Source organism: Orcinus orca, chromosome 17 (genome assembly GCF_937001465.1).
Source record: "Orcinus orca chromosome 17, mOrcOrc1.1, whole genome shotgun sequence".
Taxonomy (NCBI): domain Eukaryota; kingdom Metazoa; phylum Chordata; class Mammalia; order Artiodactyla; family Delphinidae; genus Orcinus; species Orcinus orca.
The window spans coordinates 82,622,790-82,639,959 of NC_064575.1; the positions used below are offsets into that span (position 1 = coordinate 82,622,790).

Below are 17,170 nucleotides of genomic sequence, written 5' to 3' on the forward strand. Positions count from 1 at the left end.
CCATGAATCAAGAACTAGCTGTGAGTGGAAAGAAGGACATCTCGAGAAATTTCACGTCAGTTACCTTATCTGTGTCTCCTCGCCCCTGGTCCTGCCCCCTGGATATCAAGTAGTATGTTTTGCAATCAGAATGGTCCCTAATAATGTATAGTCCTTCTAAGGATGCCGTATCTATGGATACTGACGAAGGTAAAGTCACATGAAGCAGTTTGAATAAATAAATAAGCGAGCAAATTCACCCACAGCAATTTTAGGAATCACCAGATGGTAATTGCAAATGATCGATGTGATGTGAAATGCATTGATCTGACCAAGCGGAATTGCATGCAGGGAAAATACATTTAACTAAAGAAGGAATTTAATGGTGAGGGCACGTTCGGAGAAGGAAAGGAAACATGTTACAGGATGGGTCTGCTAATCTGACAGTTAAAGATCCAGCTTATTCATCTGCAGTGGGGTTGGGTGCTAATTCAATTTTTAGGCATCTCAGCTACTTAAGCAGAGCACTTGGCCTGCTTCCCGTCAAGTCGAGGTAAAGAGTGTTTACCAATGGCCCCTCCATTTTAAGCCCTACCAAAACACTCCTCCAGAAATTAACTAGTTACCCTTCTTTTGAAAAGATTTTCCTTTTAAAAGCAGTTTTAAGTTACCTCCACTTTCCAATAACTCATGTGTTCATTCCACAAATCTTCATCCAAATGTCCCAGCTGGAAATGTGTTAAATTCTGGGGGGCTCTAGCTGCTCAGAGCCCACTGCTCACTCTTGCTGTCAGGGCTTAAGTGTATGTATCCAATTGCTTTTTTCTTCCAATACTGTCTGTTACGCCCTGTGTCTTGCTACCTAATTTTCTGGTTACTAAGCACCTCTTCCAGTGCTATTGACTGTGGAGAGAACACCCACACCATGACCTCCTCCATAGATGCTCTCTCTCCTTCAGTCCCCCATCTACACTGTTGCAGTGAACGGAAGCAGTGGAAAAAACTCACTGTGGCCCTGCCTCCTTTCCACTCCCCACAGTTGGTGACCCAGGAATGGGGTCCTCATCCAACCAATCAGGACTGAAAGACTTCAGCCAGTCCAGCTGCTCTGTTGAGTGGATATCAGCAGTTGATGAATGACTTTCTGCCAGGCTGACTAGAAAACAGTGGCAGAGAATCTGTTCATCCAAGAGAAAAGACTCCAGGGGAGACTTTATCTCAGTTCATGTCCAGGACTCAGCGAAATTCCTGCCCTTGGGTCCTGTGAGCCATCCCCGTGGTCTTGGAATCAATGCCCTTTATTTCTTAAACAAACTGAAGTAGGTTACTAGAGCATCACCCAAGTAATATGAACATATACATTCACCAAATCCAGCTTCATGTTTGTTGGTCTTCTGTTCTATTCCCCACTTCCCCTTTAGCCTCAATTTAGAGCCTTCTTGATAAGACTGACTCTAGATAAACAGACAGTTTGGGGAATATATCCCACTTCTATCCATTTTCCAGCCTGACTTAACCTAAGTCCTCAGTCACATTCTGCTCAGCAACACCCTCTGCAGAAACAGTCCAAAACCTTCTGGTTTCCAAGCCTCTTCCCAGGTGCTAGCATTTGGATAGAGGAGCTTTTAAAAACATAACTTGAGCCTAATATCTTTACTTTTCACTGACCAGCCAAGCTGTGTTTCTATTTGGAGATCTATCCCATATCTTTTTTGTAGAATAATGAAACAACGGAAGTGTTATTGATGTAACGTCCTATATCAACTGGGAGGAATCATGGTCCAAGAACTTGGCTTCCTCTCCGTAAGCTCTGGATGCTTGCGTTGTCTTAGCTGTGGATATATGAAGATTTTCAGTCAGAAACACTTTGGGTACCACTTATTTACCTCCTAGTAGGTTCTAGTAGGTCCTGAGAGGACACTCTGAATTGCCTTGACCCCCTCCATTAACATCTCTACTCCCTTATTCCCAGCAAGACCAGTCTAATACCATTATTTTTTCTTTTCTTTTTTTTTAAATGAAATATAGTTGGCTTACAATGTTGTGTTAGTTCCTGGTGTATTTTGACTCAACTCTCTTCACTCTGTCCTAGCTTTGCTAAGGCTAAACATCACTTCTTCCATCTGACGTATTCTATTCCCTCATGCCAGACCCATCTCATTTTCTTTTTCTTGGACTTATATCAATACCTCCAGTGTGCCAACTCAAAATTACTCTTACTGAGAAGCAAAAGTACGCTAAGATCCAGGTCTCCTCCTTCTTAGTCCACTGTCCTGTCCATGACACCTTATACTTCCTGATGATCTGTCCTCATTAACTTTTCTTTCTCAAAATTGGGAGCTGTTTCATACACTTTGACGTCTAGCCTTGACACAGACTTTGCTATAATCATTTTCTTCAGCAGAAAACATTTCATTTGCAAGTAAACCTAGCTGTAAAATGGGTAATAAAGTGGGTCTTACTAACTGGTGCTACTGATTGCATTGCTTCACTAGACATTTGGTGAAATCGATAATTAACTTTCAGGAGCCACGTCCCTGAAAGTTGTTTTCTTTATTGTTTCCTTTCATTTCTCTCTAAACTAACAGTAACTGCAAATGGCTCTAGATCTGGCTGGGATCCTTCCTGATATAATCCGTTGTTACAAAGAAAAATCATTAGCATGATGCAAAATTAATTAGAAAAGTCAGTTGCGATTTATAAACATGCATTTGTGGTTAAATAAATCTGAAGATTTGGATTTCGCTTGGTGCCCTCGGGGTGGATACTTTGCATGCTTGTAGCACACCAAACAAGAAACCTAATCAGATTGGTTCTGCCTTAAATGGAAGCCATTTATTTGGTCCTAATTGGGATCTGAGAAATTATTAAAGCATATTTTTGGAGTTTGTTCAAATTAATTATTGTGAAGCAAATGAATTTATAGGCAAGCTACTTTCTCAAAAATTTTCCCTCAAACCAGCTGTACTTTGTTCTAACAAACAAAAATTATATGAATAGAATAAGTATAATGGGCTAACAGAAATCTAGGTGGAGATACCTAGATTTAGGGAAGAGGCTTGGAAGGTCATAAAATAAAACAGAGGTGTTTTTGTACCCAAGATCTCAGAAACCAATTTGCTAATCATTCTACTGTATTTCCATGAGTAGAAACAAGTTTACTGCAAGGAGAAGAAACTACCTGCTATACAGATGATCCTGGGACACATAGCTTTATTTTCTAGATAGAGACTTTTCATAACACGTAATAAGCAGTCTAGTAAAGGAGCTTTAATTTCTCAAGCCCCTGTTTGATATGGCTTGATGGGTAGAATTAATCTGGAGCAAACTGGAGTTTGATTAGAATTAGAACTTTTAGTGAGAGAAGAGTCTAGGTATTTATGCTATTTACTCTTTCTCTAAATCATATATAGCATCTGAGTTGAAATTAGGATTTGTAACAAATGAGGTACATTATTACCTTAATAAGAATTTCTATTTTAATTGAAGCCACCTATGAGAATGTGACACTTTGATGCCATCTATAACCCAGCTAACCACAATATAGGACTCCTGACTCTTCAAAACCAGTGACCATGGCCTTGACGCTATGGGTGTCTATTACTTAATTTATATAATTACATTAGGAATCAGTATCAAATCATCAATTTTTACCTGGGAATGTTGCATTTCTAAGGTGATGTAAATATTATATACTATATCCATTAGCTCTACACACGCTGGTATTATAGAAGATAGTCTGCATCTAGTAATTTAAGTAACAAGATGTGTATAGTTTTTATTTATACATGCCTGTTTCCCAAAATTCATCCAAATACATTTTGTGAAATAGGTAAATTTTCTACTTATATTCAGAATTCTATTCACATAAAGATCAGCAAATCTTTTCTCATGACCCTCTGGTTTCTATTGTTTTCTTCATTTCTCTTTCCCAGGTACACCCCCCCCCTTACAACATAAACTTCTCTGTGGGGTGATTTCAACAGCTATCAACCTTTTCATAAGCATGTTATAAGCATCAGATTATCATGCTCCTAGCCACACCCTCTCCAGCTCGGTGAAATAAAAAGGAAAGAAAATTAGACAGGAAGCATCATGTATCACGAAATATAAATGTCAGATTATAAACTATAAAAGTCAAGAATGATTTCTAAATAAATATAATTGCTTCACTTTGAAAGAGGATTTGGGTTTACGTGTGATCCCGCCAGTATTTGCTAAATCAAGCAATGAGTAAGTAAACATGAAACCACATTACTGAAGGGTGTTGTGCTCAGCTGAGTTTAGGGGGACTCTGGGAGCACAGCTCAAATCTTCCATATTAGAAGAGTGAGACTGTAGGTGTGAGTGGTTTCCTGAAAAAAAAAAAAAAGGAGACACCCCATCTGAAGCTCCATTCCCTCAAAATAAGTTGGAATTTAACTTCCAAAACAAGGATGTGGAACATTCAACAGCAAACATGGATAATGGGAAGGAAAGAAAAGAAAATACTATATTGAGTCATTTTTGCATCTTTGGAAAAAAAAGGGGAAACAGCCGGGGGAGAAAGCATACAGTAATTCATTAAATATTCTAACCCAATATCACTTGGGAAAAAACTAGCTTTCTGGGAATCTGGAACCAAAAGGAACTTAAGAGGAGTTCTGTCTGGAGCCTGCAACGAGAGAGGAGAGTTGACTCCAAACATGACATCACACAAGGACCACTGAGATGAACGAGGTGCTAAGAAGTTCTCAGGAAGTGGTTCCTGGCAAAAGCAAACACAAATCCTCTCTGGAGGAAATTATCCCCAATACAGGATAGCCATATATTATGTTTAACAAAGCATGATTTTAGAAACAAAGTCACCAAATATGCAAGAAAGTATCACAAAATAAAAGCAATTTTAAGACTTCCCCTCCCCTAGCAATGATTTCAGATATTGGAAATGACAGATACAGAATATAAAATAATTGTTATCAGATGTTCAAAGAAATAAAAGATGATATTAAAAAATAACTATCCAGAAACAAGTTACTGCTATGAGTTGAATTGTGCCACCCCCCCAAATTCATATGTTGAAGTTCTATATAACCCACAGTATCTCGGAAGGTGACCCTTTTTGGAAATAGGGTTTCTGCAGATGCAATTAGTTAAGATGAGGTTATACTGGAATGGTGTGGGTCTCTAATCCAATGTGACTAGTGTCCTTATTAAAAAGCAGAAAATTTGGAGACAGATACACACACAGGGAGAATGCCAGGTGAACATGAAGACAGAGATCAGGGTGGTGTTTCTCCAAGTCAAAAACACAAAAGATTGCCCACAAACCACTAGAAGCTGGGAAAAGAAGCTTGGAACAAATGCTCCCTCACAGTCTCTGGAGGGAATAATCTGCCAACACCTTGATCTTGGATTCCCAACCTTCAGGACTGTGAAACAATAAGTTTCTAACTTTTAAGCCACTCAGTTTGTGGTACTTTGTTACAGTGGCCCTAGAAAACTAATACAATATCCAAAACAACCAGGAAGGAATTAAACAAGGAAAACTTTTGGAAATAGGAATAGAATGATTCATGTTGAAAACACAGTCAGTATTATGTACATGAAAGAGAAACCAAAACGTTCTAGGTGTGTGCAGAAAGGATTTAATTGAGGGAATCAGTTTCTTCCCAAATAATCAGTTTCCTAACCTGACTCTCCAAAATCACCCAGAACTGATCCACCAATACTGCCATTAGAACCATACTAGGAGCAAAACATCACCTCCACTGCCACCCCGACAGGTGCCGCCCATCTTTAGGAAGCCAAAGGACAGGTAAGCAAACTCCTATACGAAGATGACCAAGAGGCAACTTCCACTATCATCACCATTGTCACCACTAGTCCCATTGTTTATCAGCACCCAGGAAGCTGGAGAAAGGACAACAGAACATCACAAGTTATCCTCATGTTTCCCCATCCTGCTGAGCCAGCAGCAACAATCAGAGCCCCACTTCACTTCCTCTTTTCAAATACCATGCAAAACCATGTAGGACTCTACTTTCAATTAAATATTTAAAATAAAGCCTTTTGCTACTGTATGATTTCCAGCCAGTAGGTGACTAGAATGCAGGCTGAGTGAGCCAATACAGCATCCCAAGCAGAGGGAGGAGGAGAAGCAGACTACACAGCAGAAGCCAGCAGTGTACAGAACAAGGACCTGAAGAAATTCTCAAGAAGGTTTCATAATGATATGAGCACATGGAAACTATAACAAAGCATTAAAAGACATTGAGGAGAGAATATGAGTATGTCTTATAAGATTCTATCTGATCAGCAACATAGAAGCAGAAAAGAGAGAACACAGAAAAGATGGCAAATTTAAAGTTTTAGCTGCTAATAATTTTTTTAGAACTGTTGAAAAACATGAATCCTCAAATACAAGAAACACAAGGCATGCCAAGCAGGATAAATAAAAAGAAATCCAATCTTGGACACATTGTCATAAATAGAAGAACACAATAAACAAACTGTCAACCTTACAAGTAGCCAGAGAGAAAAGACAGATCATTCATTAAAGAATGATAATTAGACTAATAGTAACTTCTCAATAGCACAAAAAAAAAAAAAGCGAGAAACATTTATTTTGGAAAAATAAAAATGACAGAAGGAAAATCTAAGAAGCAAGAAGGATAAATAATAACAAAAAGTTTGCAAACATGAGTAAGTATAATAGACATTGTCTGAATACCAATATTATTATGATTGCTGAATTTGCGGTTTATAAAATAGGTCATAATTACATTTTGAACAAGTCTCAAGTGTAAATCATGATGAGAGCTATAAAATCTCCTCTTGTTTAGAAGAGCAAGATTACACAGTGCAAAGTCCAATGGCAGCATTTGAAAGAACGTAAGTGAAGTGTTTAACTTAAAAACAAAATAAAATAGAACAAAATAAATAAATAAAATGAGAGAGAAAACCAAAATTATTTGTTTCAAAAGAAGGCTAGTAAAAGCGAGGGACCAGGTAAGCCTAACAAAACAGTAGAAAAGTTACAGATAGGTTGAAAACTCAAAAAATCAGTCCAAATACTCTAAACAATGCAAATAAACCGAACTTTTTATTTTTATTTGAAATATTTGAGTAACCATAGTTGTGTTTTGTCTGCAAAGGATACAACCCAGAAACAGTGAATGTAAAAATAGGAAAAAAGATATACCACACAAATAATCACCAAAATAAGGCTGGCTTAGTTTTTAAATGTCATACAAAACTGACTTTAAAACAAAATTTTCTTTTTATGAATTTGGGTTGGTTAAATACGACTCCAGCCAGTAAGTTCCTGATAAAGTAGCCTCAAAATATAGATGGATGTATTAATTAACTAGATGGGGGGATCCTTTCACGATGTTTATGAATATCAAATCACCACGATACAAACTTTAAATAGCTTGCAACATTTATGTCAATTATATCTCAATAAAGATGAAAAATACATTAAAATTATCTTATCAAAAATATGTATATATACCACATAGAATAAAAACTGAGATTAAGAAATCCCTATCACAGTGGGAAAGTTCAACGTATATCTCTCAATATTTACTATATCAAGTAAATGAAAAGTTAATGAAGATATGTAAGATTTGTGTCATACACTAAAGAAGCTTAATTTAACAGACACATAGAACCCTTCCCAAACATTTATTACAAATTATTCTCAAGGATGCATGGAATTAAACAGAATAAAACAAAACAAAATCTCACTGCATTCTGGACCATAAAGCAAGATTAAACAAATTTCCGATAAAGGGCATCAAACGAAGCTCCCTGGCTATGGTGCAATTACGTCAGTGGTAGAATTTTTACATTAATAGCCCTCAACTCTCTTACCTCTTTGTGCTCATGCCCTTGGGTACTGCCCCTCACGTGACTCTGAAACTGTCCATGTGACTTGAAGCATAATAGAAAGAAGCAGAAGATTAAGAAAGTGTTTGCACACACCTGCTTTCTCAGTTTTGGACCCTGGCCACTGTCCTGAGAACAAGGGCTGCCGGAGGGGGTGTGGAAGGCGAGGAAGTTGGCTGAGGCCCTCCTAGCCCAGTTTACAGCCCACGTCCAAATATATGACACTGTCCAGCCAGGATTAGCAAAGGTGCATACGTACCTCACACAAATTACAGACACATGAGTGAGACCAACCAACTCCAGACGAACAGCCCATGAAATGCATAGATGCATAAGCAGTGATACACTGCTAGTGTATTATGTTACACAGTTTGGCCACTAGGTTTGGGGGTCTTCTGTGTTTGATATTATAAATAGTGTGGGGAATATTGTGTTCCTAGATGTATAATTTCAGGATAGAAGGACAAATACATTAAAAATAGGTATAAATAGATCACCCCTCCAATTCCTACAGGTTATGAGAGGAACCTTTACCTTATAACTGCAATCTTTTGAATACGGGAAAGTGATGCTGTATCTCCTGTTGCCGTACTTTGCGTTAAGTGTACACCGTTGACTCGAGTGTAGAATGTACGGAGCTAAGCAGCCTATATATTCCCTCCACTGGCTCATGTTTACGAAGCAGTGTACAACGTCCCAAGACAATGAGTCTTTGATTAAGATCAGGGATTCCTGATGGACAGCAGAGCTGATGAAAGCAGCCTTGTCTCTGGAGTTGCGGGAAGATTATGCACCAGCCTCTCTGCAGCTTGAGTAATTTATTTAATAGGTACACCTGCTCCTGCCAGCTGTGAAACATTTGGTAAGGTGACCTGAGGCTCATTCCAACTGCCTGGTGTCACCGGAACGGCACACGGGGAGGGAGGAAGTCAGATGTAGGAGGGAGACATTCTGGCACCTTTGAAGAGGCAGTGGTTGCTATGGAAACCCTTTCTGGAAGAAAGTCTGTCTCCTGAGTTCAAAGGACACGCTTCTGAGATAGGTGTCAGTTGGGGGAGGGGCTAGACAGTGATTCCAGCCTCTTAATGTCTGTGTTAGGAATCTTAACGAATAATGGGGAGGCGCTGCCATGAGTGACTCTCCAACAAGGAAGACAGCTCAACAGGGCGCTCGAAAGAGAACCCCGAAGGGCACACAGAACATGAATTAAGTTTACATTTGAGTGATAAAATGTAATTTCACTGAATTCATCATAAGTTGACAAATTTTGTAGAATATTTACTCTGTGTCAGGGGCTGGATGTAGAACTGTGGGTCCAACAGTAAAGAAGACAGAGCCCCTGCCCTCAGAAACATAACTGGGTTAAAAACCCAGTGAAAATTAAGAGTGAGAAGGCTAGCAATTTGAGAAGTACAAAGGGGTCATGGAAGCACGAGGGAGATGCAAAAAACTTACTCCAGTTTGTGCTGGGAGAGTGGATGGGGGGAGAAGACATCTATCAGAGAAGAATTCCTACAAGTGGGATAGTATAGCACCGATAATGTGACTGGTTTGACACTGTCTGGGTTTTAATCTCATCTATGCAACTTAAAAAGTTTGGGGCAAATTATTTGTCAAATACTGTTGTTATGGAATTCAATGAGATACATACTGCTTGACATAGAGTAACTGCTCCATGTGTGTTAGTTTTTGTTAGTTGTCTAATCATGATCAGTACTCACTGAGGATTCAGTATAGATGAGGCAATGAGCTAAGGGATTTTTTTTTTCTGTGAAAGCTACTCAATGAATTGTCACCATAACAATGCTCTTCTGTGAGCACTGTTTTTACCTCATTGTGCAGTGGAGGCAGTTAAGACAAAGTAAGGACAGATCAGGTCAAGATCACAGAGTTCCTACATAGCAAAACCTGTAGTCAAACCCAGCCTGAACACATTAGCTCCATTCTTAACAAAATAACTCTACAGACATAACCTCCACCACCATGATAATGGACAGTTCCATAGTGCTTTACTCTGTAGCAGACAGTGTTCTAACTTCTTACCTTACATCTCATTTAATTTTCACATAACTTAACACAATAGGCGTTATCATCTCCATGTAGCAGATGAGAAAAAGGAGGCATCAGAGGTTAAACAACTTGCGCGAGGTCATGCAGCTAATCAGAGGTAGAGGTGAACTTGGACCCAGGCAGACTGGTCTAGAGTCTATATGCTTAACCACACATCTAGATCAGATTCTCTGCAGTGGAGATTAATGTACAGGAGGAAACCTGGGAAGTGATCTCAGGATCAACACCTGTTGAGAACTCAAGGAAGCAAGGTTGGGTGAAAGGAAAGGTTGAACTGAGATTCAGTCACAGAAAGACCTCAGCAGATCCCCATGGGGAGCTCGGGAGATGGGATCAATCTTCAAAGTTGTCCCAAGTTGAGCAAAGGGGACTGGGATTTATTCTGCTGAGTGATGGGTCACTGGGTGCAAGCTCTCTAAAAAAGGCTTAAGCTAAAGGAGGCTGTGCCCTTCAGCTGAGGCAGTGCCCAGGGAGGCTTCAGCTGAGAGTGGGTAGCAGCTGGCGCCCCCAGCCGCCGGCCCTCCATCACAGTATGATGGCTGTCCCTGGCCAACCTGCCCCTTACCCTGTCCTTCCATTGTTACACAAGAAACTGTTGCCCTCCCAACACTGGCTGAGCGTCTGCTTCTCAGAGATGGCAACCAGCACAGCTTTGAAAATGGATGGGTTTTTGTTTTGTTTTGTTTTGTTTTTTTAAAGAAGATGTTGGGGGTAGGAGTTTATTAATTTACTTTTATTTATTTTTGCTGTGTTGGGTCTCAGTTTCTGTGCGAGGGCTTTCTCTAGTTGTGGCAAGTGGGGGCCACTTTTCATCATGGTGCGCGGGCCTCTCACCATCGCGGCCTCTCTTGTTGAGGAGCACAGACTCCAGACGTGCAGGCTCAGTAGTTGTGGCCCAAAGGCCCAGTTACTCTGCAGCATGTGGGATCTTCCCAGACCAGGGCTCGAACACGTGTCCCCTGCACCAGCAGGCAGATTCTCAACCACTGTACCACCAGGGAAGCCCATGGATGGGTTTTAATGTAATCAGTTTTCTGCTAGGTGGCTGACTGGTGTCCTCAAGGCAGGAGGACATGCTAGGAGTTCGACATGCGTCTCTGCTGTTGCATCTTTGACATTGCTTTGTACTGACTCCTTGGTTCTTTGCAGTCAGTGAAAATTCTGTACCATGGAGAACGTCCCCATAGCAACAAAGCCTCCCTTGTCAGACCTTAGGTTCTGCCCCACCTCTGTCCAGCTCACCCAGGGTCCAGCCCCATATGTCCTCTCCCAGGTCCCACCAGGACGTGCTGGTTCTGTTTTGCAGCTCCTCTGGGGCAAAGTCCCTTTCACCTACTCCTGGGTGCAGCCCTTTCCTGGGTGGGTTGTGTTGCGACTCAACTCTTGCTCTGGTCTGGACTCCAGGAGGGAGTTGGAGCTGTGTCCTGAGAGGCACGTGCTGTCTTTAAGTCAGAGCTTTTGCTTCCCCTCAGAAAGGAAGAACTAGCTTTTTAACAGAGGGGAGTGCTGTGTCTACAGGGCGAGAGAGTTCACAGAAATCTAAGGATCTGAATATTTTTAGTGTGTTGATCCAAACGTCCTAACTCCGAGTCTCAGAGTCCTTCTCATGCTCATCTGGGGCTCTGGCTTTGACCAGCCGACTTGCTGAAATTGATAATTCAACTGCCTTTGGAAGACAGACATCCTTACAATTAAGCCCTGGACTCCTTACTTTCTGCCCTCTGGCTTGGAGTAAGTGAGAGTATCTGTATGTTTTTCCAAGGAGGCTTTCTGACTTTCAAAGTTGGCTTTCAATCAGTGACTAGCCATCCTCAGCCCTGGATTGTCTTTTGCCTTGAACCACACACATTTAATTGTTCAATTCTATAATCCTGTAATCATCACATCTCATGAATTTCTCCAAAGCCGGAGATATCACATCTGCTGCACTATTTCCCCACCCAGGTCAGCACAGGTGGAAGCTGTAACAAGTGCACCAACTCCCTGGGGCTTCCTTACTCCCCAGTGACAGGATGTGCGTTGCCAGCCACAGAGGGTGACCAATTCCCAAAGCCCATTTTCCTATCTGTTCCTCAGACCACTCCCGCGAGTTCCCTGAGTGACTCTGGAGGAAGGAAGTTAACTGTGGGGTGCTCTCTGGAGTCCGAACTTGGAGGGAGGAATGGAGGGAAGCAGAATTTGAACTGTGGTGTCATGGCAACAAAGACCACAGTGGATCCCCTTGGAATTCTGCCGCTGGAGTGGTCCTTTAGAGTTGCCTGAAGTTGAGGCCGAATCAGAGGTTTCGTATTCTCACAACAACGTACGATTGGTATGGGCTGCCTCTGAAAAGGGACAGAACATTGGGCAAGGCAGCTCAGTTAGGCTCAGGGTGATCCCCAGGGAAGGGCATTGTCGTGTGCTGTGGGCAGGTGGCCCTCCCGGCAGCTGGGAGAATGAGCATCTCTCCTCTGAACAGGAATCTGTGGTACCACAGCATCCTTTAGGCCCTTGGTGTTTTACTGCCTTGGAAGGTTACGGTAGAACCTATACCTGAGGAGTCGATGGACCTCAGTGGGGTGAGGGGTGTGGCAGATGGGGACAGAGGAGATTCATCATCTCAGGTAGAGGGAAACACAGGTGAAAAGGATGGCCCCCTAATTCACTCACTGAACTTCACTGTGGAGAGTCATCCCACATCCTGTGACCGGTCACACCCACTCCCTTTCAGCAAAGCATAGTTTTCATTCACATGGATAAGGAGTCAATGGCCTGGAAGGGTTGGGAGAAATTCCAGTGGTCCAGGCAGTGACAGACAAGGCAGGAGCAGTGACATCAGGAAGGGGAAAGGAATCCTGGTGTGAAGGATCTGCGATGTTCCAGGAGTCTTTGTAGCCTTTGAGAGACAGTTAAATTATAGCGCCATGCTGCCTCGCGCGAAGAGGGGGTTGGATAATGCGACAGAGGACGTACCATGGAGTCGATAACCTTCACACAACAGGGAGCCTTTTCCAGGCTGAACCCCATTTGTTATCTGCTCTCTTCCTGTGGAAAATCCCGATGGGTCAAAAGATCCTCGTCTTTCCTGGAATAGGAGAGAGAGAGAAGGCTGGTCATGGGGCTGCCTGCCTCAGCGAGGACAGGCAGGGGCTGGGAGCCAGGCTCCAGGACAGACCCCGAGTGTACTCTACAGGCCGGGTCTTCCTCTTCCTCCATGAAGGCGCCCAGTCAGATTGCTGAAACTGCAGAAATGCAGTTCAACCGGCACTTAAATATAACCTTGACCAGTTGTCCAGAGAGACGCGCAGTCCTTTGTTGTTGCTATAAATATCCTGACATAATAATAATAGCAAATACACAGGACGCCTGCGATGCACCTGCCACTGTTCCAACTGTACAGACCCCGACCCATGTGACACCGTTCTGTGCAGTGAGTACGAACGGGATCCCTGCTTTGCAGATGCAGGAAATGAGGTACCGAGAGCTGTGTTAGCAGAAGAGGCTGGATAACGTTCAGAAGTCTCCGGATGCATACTCAGGTGGGAAAACAGGAGAGTAAGAATGGGATTATCATAAAAGTCAGGATAGGCACAGGGTTGCAGGGCGGGGGAGGGCATGGGGAAGAAAGTTTATGTCCAGGAAGAGGAAAGTGGGTCTGTTACAGAGCTCAGGATGTCCACTTTCTTCACTGGGCTGTGCTCACATCAGGGCTTCTCAGCCTCAGCACCACTGACCGTCTGGGCTTTGTCATGGGGCCGCCCTGGGTGTGGAACAGCATCCCTAGATACCAATGGTGTGCTCTCCCCCGGCTGTGAGCACAAAGAAATGCCTCTGGGACTTTGCCAAATGACGCCTGAGGAGCGGAATTTCTGGCAGTTAAGTTTACTAGTTTACTAGGCAGTACAGGAGTTGGTTAGGTCCACGTTTATGGTACGCACATCTCTGCATGGTCACCACATTTCCCATTAACGTGAGTTCAAACAAAAAAGAATCCAGCACAGTGCTTAGCATGCAGTAGGTGTTCAAAAATGTGATTTCTTTTCCATTCCTCTTCCAGATCTCAAATTCCTATTTCTGCATGTATCTGGGAGGTTTTCTATGGCATTTCCCTGCTTGATCCTGGCTCCGGAATGCTAAACCCCACTTTAACCCAGGCTGACACAGTCACACATCACTCCATTTACAACATCCTATTCTCACTATTTGGTAAGTTTTTTTGACTTAAAAAAGTCAAACATACGAAAGAATAAAGATATAATAAACACCCTTGTACACATCATAAATTAACAGATGTTAACATTCTGTCTCATTTGCTCCAGAACTTTTTAAATAAATACATTTAATAGGTAAATATTACAGGTCCATTTTTTCTTTGTATCCTTCTCCAAGTCTGTTTCCTTTCCTCCATCCTTAGAGGAAATTGTTATCATTTAATTTCTTCTATGATTCTATACTTTGTGTCCGTGTCAACGAACAATAGTAATAACAATAATTATTGTAGCTCATATTCCTTGTCACAAAGCAAGCCCAATGCGTCCTTTGTATTACCTTGTTTAGTATTCATAATAGACCTTTGAGATACCCACTATTATTTCCTCCATTTTGTGGTTAAGCATAAAGATGTTAAATTTATCAAGCTTACATAGTTAAATTTTACAGAAACGTTAAATTTTGCAAAAATGTAATCAAGCAGATATCACTGTCTGTTTACCCTTCTGTTTTTCTGGTAGACTGTGAGCTCTTGGACAAAATGTGTCCCTTTTTCTCAGTGTCCTTGGGCCTAAGACAAATAACACTTAATAGATGAGCACACAAGTGAAAAGTAAACAAATGGATCAAGAATGAATGAATCGGGGCTTCCCTGGTGGCACAGTGGTTGAGAGTCCGCCTGCCGATGCAGGGCACACGGGTTCGTGCCCCGGTCCGGGAAGATCCCACATGCCGCGGAGTGGCTGGGCCCGTGAGCCATGGCCGCTGAGCCTGCGCGTCCGGAGCCTGTGCTCCGCAGCGGGAGAGGCCACAGCAGTGAGAGGCCCGCGTACTGCAAAAAAAAAAAAAAAAAAAAGAATGAATGAATCAGTTGCAAAGTGGTCTGACGCAGCTTCTCCCATACAATTTTCCGTTTCCAAACTCGGCCGCAAGATGCTCTTCTATCCTCCACCACTTGTCCCATGTGCTGTCTTCTTGTGGTTCCCGCGAGAGCATCATCCCCATCCCCTGTACAAGAAGACTAAGGCTGCTTCTTGCTTAACATTCTCTTCGCCGTCACAGCATCAGAGGCCTCTTTGAAGATGAGGTGCAAACAAGGCCGGAGTGAGCCCAGGGACGTCACGGGGGGATCTGCTGCGCCACCAAGAGGGCCTGGATGGGAATTACAAATGTGCCCCAGCCTGATCTAAGAGACCGTCAATGCCAGATGGAACCAGCCCTCTAGGAATTCCTCTAGGCATATCAGTCAGGCCACGTAGGGGGGCCGTTAGCTGGGCACCATGAGTTGCTTTGGACAGACCAGGTGCCCCTACAAACGCACCCAAGCACACAAATATATTTTCCTATTAAGGAGGCATTGTGTACAGATGTTAGCTTTTTACTTTTTTTTTTTTTTTTTTTGCGGTACGCGGGCCTCTCCCTGTTGTGGCCTCTCCCGTTGCGGAGCACAGGCTCCGGACGCACAGGCTCAGCGGCCATGGCTCATGGGCACAGCCACCCCGCGGCATGCGGGATCTTCCCAGACCGGGACACGAACCCGTGTCCCCTGCATCGGCAGGCAGACTCTCAACCACTGTGCCCCCAGGGAAGCCCAGTTTTTTACTTTTATTGTGTATAGGCTAAAGGTCAAACCTGCTTGAAAATAAGGGTATCAATGCCCACTATTTTTCTTATTATTGGAGTAAAATTGCTTTACAATGTTGGTTAGTTTCTGCTGTACAGTGAAGTGAATCAGCTATATGTATACCTATATCCCCTCCCTCTTGGACCTCCCTTCCTCCCCTCCACCATCCCACCCATCTAGGTCATCACAGAGCACAGAGCTGAGCTCTCTGTGCTTTATAGCAGGTTCCCACTAGCTAGCTGTTTTACGCATGGTAGTGTATATATGTCAATCCTAATCTCCCAGTTTGTCCCACCCTCCCCTTCCCCTCCTGAGTCCACACGTCCATTCTCTACATCTGCATCTCTATTCCTGTCCTGCAGATAGGTTCATCTGTACCATTTTTCTAGATTCCACATATATGCGTTAATATATGATATTTGTTTTTCTCTTTCTGGCTTACTTCACCCTGTATGACAGACTCTAGGTCCATCCACGTCTTTACAAATGACCCAATTTCGCTCCATTTTGTGGCTGAGTAATACTCCATTGTGTATATGTGCCACATCTCCTTTATCCATTCACCTACTTTACTAAGCACAGATGAGCCTTCCATTGTGTTGACGTGTGTAACTCGCCCAGCACAGGGCCAGCGGGCACTGGGAGCCCAAAGGTAGTGAGGCTAGGCACTCCCTCTCCCTAAGGGCTCATCCGCCACACAGCTGATCACAGCCACTGCTCACAGCTCTGCACACGCACTAGCCTCCCCTCCCTGCCATCCCACCTGCTATTCTTTCGGCTGAGACCCCAGGCCCCACTTCTTTTCCTGCATAGCTAATTCCTACTCATTGTTTCAAGGTCAAGTTCAAATTCTCTGTCCACACCACCCACCCACCCACCTGCATGCTGTTCTCTGGTTTGGGGAGAATTCCACAGCCACTCTGTGATTTTTAGGGTTAACGGGGAAGCCCGCATCTTCCGCTTCTATTGATTACAATTGATCATGTAGATAACCTCCCAAAATTATATTACAGTGATAACAATAATAGTAATGATTTTCCTTCCCTCTGACTGGCTTAGCTTTATTCCCTGTCCATAGCACAAGTCACCATGTGACAACTTACCTACTTACTGTACTTGCTTATTCCCCCCCAGCCCGCCCCCGCATCCTAGAACGAGATTACCATCAGGGCGGGTCCTCTGTCTGCCTTGTGGCCGCTGCATCACCACGGCCTGTATCAGGCACACAAAAGGTACGGAATAAATGCCTGCTCATTAAAGGCATGGATCGAGCTCTTACGCTAAGTGAAAGCGTGAGGTAAACACTCAACATCCTCACCTCATGAAGATTTCAGAAACTTGACAGCGGTCAGCGTTAGCGCCTCTGAGTGGAGGAAATGCAGGTGTGATGGCGGGGAGGCGTGAGGAACAGGTGTGTCCAGGACCTTCGAGAATCTA

General features: G+C 43.1%; 1 long non-coding RNA gene across 1 annotated transcript; it reads right to left on the minus strand.

The window, feature by feature from the left end:
• Positions 1–4,309: 4,309 nt before the first annotated feature.
• On the minus strand, positions 4,310–9,968 carry LOC125961871 (uncharacterized). Its single transcript, XR_007472962.1, has 3 exons — positions 9,895–9,968; positions 7,837–7,896; positions 4,310–4,334 (listed from the first exon to the last, which is right to left on the minus strand). It is a non-coding gene; the product is annotated as an uncharacterized LOC125961871 (long non-coding RNA).
• Positions 9,969–17,170: the final 7,202 nt, after the last annotated feature.